This window comes from Rhea pennata, chromosome 11, assembly GCF_028389875.1.
Source record: "Rhea pennata isolate bPtePen1 chromosome 11, bPtePen1.pri, whole genome shotgun sequence".
In the NCBI taxonomy this organism is placed as follows: domain Eukaryota; kingdom Metazoa; phylum Chordata; class Aves; order Rheiformes; family Rheidae; genus Rhea; species Rhea pennata.
The window spans coordinates 15,248,683-15,253,529 of record NC_084673.1 but is presented as its reverse complement, the minus strand read 5'-3'; positions in this window follow the sequence as shown (position 1 = coordinate 15,253,529).

Sequence of the window (4,847 nt, the reverse complement as noted above, 5' to 3'; positions counted from 1 at the left end):
GTTTTATTTTAGATTTATTAACCTATTTCAAGTTTGCAACATATCTTCTATTAAAACCAATGGTGTGTGTTGTATGCCTATCATCAAAGATCCTGCTGATCTCTATACTATTTTTTATTATTACTTTTCATATCAAAAAGAGGTGTCTGACAAAATTCCCCCCAAGTGTCTCAGCTTTGTCCTTTTCCCAAGTAAATGTAGATGTCTTTCAAAGAAAAATGCCTTCAATCGTACAAGAAAGACAAACATAGGGAAAAGGTTTTATACACACACACTCATATACATATAAAAACCCTACCAAACTTTCCTTCCTTCTCCATACTGTCAGAGGCAGCACATTTTCCAAGCACCAGCAGCAGCCCAGTATCTTTGGTATTTAAAAACACCCAAACAGCTTAGACCTTGCTGTTATTTAATTTATAAACTAGTGTCAAAATCCTGACCTCAAGTTTCAAAACCTTGCTGAATTCAGTGAAATTCCACAGATGACACTCAGGAAAGAATTCAAATTTGTATTACTTCAGTCGCACTACATTGGTTGGTGGGAGACAGTTTTTTCCCACTATCACATAAACTGGTGAGACAAAAAAAACTAGTAGCTAAAAATGCCTTTCAGAATCCCATTTTCCTGGGAAAAGTATAGTTATATAGAAATGGTAAAGTTATTTGGTCTTACTGTGAAAATGGCAAGCGTGGTACCCGGTTCACTTGGCATCCTTTTTCTGTCTTTCCATCAGCTCATTTGTTTTCCATGTGGCTGCTTGCACATATACAATTGTCTCTGGTTATCATATGCTCAACATTATTGTTATGCACTCAGATTTATTCCCAGCATGAAAATTATTTTGAAACGGGTGGAATGAGGGGGAGAAACACAACCATCACTTGAGGCGTTCTCACAGTAGAGTGCTCGAGAGCTTCCTTTCGGATCTGCCTTCCCTGCCAAGAACAGGATTGTTAGGGTGAGAGCCAAGGTGTGTGCATTACTGCAGGAAAATCATATGGGAGGCAAAATCAAAATCTCAGACACAGGCAAAACTCAAGGCAGTGTAGGAGCACATATACAGCATTGCTCTTTCCTGCCTACCTCCCAGAAGAAGCTGCGCGTGCCTGGTCCTTACCGAGCTCGTGCACGAAGCCCAAGCTGTGCTCTACCCAGAAGGAAAGCTTTCAGTTAAACAAGCTAAGGGGGTCCAGCAGCAGCACACTCAGAGTACATGCCCCAATAAGATGGCTCTGTCTAAGCTGAAGCTAAGAGAAGGCCTCTTCTGGCAGTATGGCCATTCCTAAGACAGGTCTTTACCAGCAGATCCCATCAAATAAAGGACATGACTTTCCGCTGCCTCAGACCAGGGTAACTACACTGGCAGAAGTCTGCAGAACAGCCTGGGCATTAGCGTGACCTGCAGCCGGCGTTGCTGTCCCCGAGTCGCCGGTGCCACAAAAGCGTGCTGAGCAAGGGGCTAACACCTCCCTCGGCTGAGGGCTCAGCTTGCTCCCCGTGACGATATAAGGACGACGTTACTAAGTCTGCGCAGACCCAAATAAAAATCAGACGGGCCTCCGCACACAGGCAACGCTGGCTTTCCACTACATTTCTGTACGGCAGACTATGCTTCCCAGCTTCCCCCACTCCCGGCTACTCAGCATCACTTGTCTGTCGCAGTAATTTTGGTCGACAACGCTCACTACTACTTACCCTCTTAGAATAATCACACCCTTACGGTACCTCTCACAGCCTAATGTTTTACAATGAAATCTGAGAAGTCTGAATAATCCTAATAGCAGTTCGGCCATGGCACTCTCTCACAATTATTATATAAAACCTAAGTGCGCTCCTACCAGCTCTCCATTTAAATTTATAGTGATTGGCTCCATACAGCAACATGGCAAACAAACAAACAAAAAATCCCGCAGTCTTCATTTAAGAGGTTTACAGCAAATAAAAAAAATGCCCAGAGTTGTGTGTCAGCCTCCGATGTGTCAGTCTCTGCACAGGAAGGGGATTTGGGCTCCCTTTCCAGGGCACACATAAAACGCGGGGTGATATACTGCTCCGTTCCCTGAGGAGTGCAACCGCAGCGAAAGCAAGAGCAGCTTACATTGCTGGTCTGAGGGAAACCTGAGCAAGCCCAGGCTGGTACGGCCAAGACAGAAATGACACGCGCTCCCCTGCAGCCTGCTTTCCCAGTAACTCTCCAGCATCTTTTCTGGGTTTGAGGATGCACCATTTCGCAGGTACAAGGCAGCGTGGAGTTGAATCCCTGATTAATTTAGTACACTGCGCTGTTACCGTGTAGAACAAAGACTGCCAACTCTGTCAGATGTGGCAAGTATTGTATGAATTATTTTTTTCTTTTTTCTTTTTTTTTTTTTACAAGGAGCACAGACCTTGAGAAGGTTTTTAAGCTATCTCAGGAGACTGAAGGCCGTTCCATTATTCTGAATTCAGACTGCAGGAAAGACAGGTCTTCACTCATGAGCTTTTAATCTCAGTAGCTACATGAGTAACATCAGAAAATACATCTTAGGTCTGATCCTACTCTTACGGAAGTCAAAGGCCAAGATCCTATGCAAGTTAGTGGGAAGAAAGGTGTAATTCTGCCACACAAAGCAAAATGTCTGGGGAACACTCAGGCCTATCCTGCTGCAAAGTTCATCGCTCCTGCGTGAAAACACCAAAAGTGCTTGCTCCTCGATGGCCTTCCTGGCTCCCTACCACACTGAGAGCCTGCAGGCCTCACCACAACACCTCACACCAGAGCCTCGGTGGGAAGAAGAGCCAGTCCAAACCACCCATGTGGAAGGCCCTGGAAGTACTCTTCAGTCAAAACTCCCAGATGAGGACCTGCAGATGAGTCAGTCACCACAGAAACTGGAGAGCTGAGGCCTACATCACCTTTACCTTGCTTCCATCCTTTTTTGGCGTGAGCCTGCAACATCTGTTCCCTAGGAGGAAGGAAGAAGAACAGGTGGATCCTTCAACCTTTTGCATGAACACGCCTTGTCAAGCTGTTTCTCCGCACCCCAGCCCTGCTAAGGCATCCTGACTGCGAGCACTTTGCAACGGGCTCCACAGCTGCCGGATGGGCCCTCTCAGAAACTGCCCCCACGCGGAGCCGGGCTCGCCGGGACCCGGCTCAGCAGAGCCCTCGGCCCACGTGGCGGCTCAGAAGCAGGTGAGCAGATGGTGGGATCAGCCGAGGGGAACTTGTTTGTTGTCATCGGGGAAGACGGCTCTTCTCCTGGAGATACCTTGTGCTTCCTGTGCTGTTGCAGGGCAGCACGAGAGCCCACAAGGACCGGCTCAGTGACAAGGAGCTGGAGGTGAGCTGAGAAGTTGGTAATTACTGGCTGCAAGAGAGAACCAGTGCATCTCAGACCCCAGGGAGCTCTTTTTTCTTTTCTTTTTTTTTTTTTTCCCTATCAGTTTAGCAACTGTAATAGGTCCCAACCCTTCAGGCTTTTGCCTGAAGCTGCTCCCAAAAGTGGGAAGTCAGGATAGATGCTGGCTTCTGCTGCCTCCCTTCACAACGGCTCTGAGAGGGGGCAATCCGGGGGGCTAAGAGAGCCGTCATCCACCCGGGAGCCGCTCTCCAGGGCGGCCGCTACTGCAGTACCCCCGAGGCTCTGGGGCAGCCCCCTCCAGCCGCTGCCTGGCAGAGGGGCGCGATCAGTGCACTCAACCGAACGCATTTGCGGGGCATGAACCATCCCTGCCAAAAGCACATGCCCTAACAAGGAGGACTCTCCCCTGTTTTTCCCTTGCATTCCTCCCCATCTGCTTCCCCATTAAAATAAATAAATCAATGCATTGCTGGCTGAGCCTCAGCCCTGCGCAGCCCACGCTGCTTACAGGCCCCTGCTGCTTCGCCGTGAGGCCTCTCTCGCACCAAAGCCGTTCAGTGCAGCACTGCCTCGCTGTCCCCTGGCCTCAGCCTCAGGACCCAACGGGAGCAAGGTTTGCCTGATGGTTTCGGGAGGCTGAAAAGTACCGAAGCCAATATAGAAAACATTGATTCTGCTAGCTGGTGCAGCCTTTCGCCTCACACCCGTACAGGAGATATTGCCATGCCTGTTCTCTAATTTGTTGGGCTTACACAGCGAGAAATAAAAGCATTTTTACAAAGAGGGGGAGAATCACCAGCCCTGCAATACCCACTGTTGATCTGAGCCCCTGGCATCTATTTGGCAATCACTTAGCGTGTTTCAAAACTCATCCCATACTTGAAGAAATTCTCCCCTTCCTTGAAGGAGAGAGGGAAGTACAAAGCAGAACCAGCCAGTTTGCATCTCTCAGGCCACACCGAGGGGTCAGCAGTGGATCTGAGTGCAGAAAGGGGTCTGTAAAACTGCACTTGTGAAGCCACCTGTGCGAGAAGTTACGGCACCTCCCTTCCCCCTGCTTACAGCGTCTCCAACACGAGGGGCTTTACACTCCAGCGGCACACTCCCAAGGTGCCTCGCACATCTGCTGAACTAAGGTAAAACTGGACACTGCAGAGAGGTGATTTATATCGCCGGAGTAAGGCGCTGCTAGAAAGGTCCCTCCCTGCTGCAGGAGGGACACACGCTCGCTTGTTCTCTTTCTTTCCTTGTGCATCCCACCCTTAAGATCAATGCATGCTTTCAGAGATGAGAACGTCTCTGCTCCTCCTTTCTCAGCCTCCAGAAATCCCAAGGCTTGTGGCTACTGTGCTACCCTGCAAAGACACCAGGCTGAAGAAAAGCCCAGGCCACCTAGGTAGAGTCCAGGCAGCAGCCCCTAAAGCCTGTTTATCCCAGGACCTCAGTGCTTTGGCAGCACTGTAGGCAGCTTTACCCTTCACAAGTGCTAACCAGCTGCT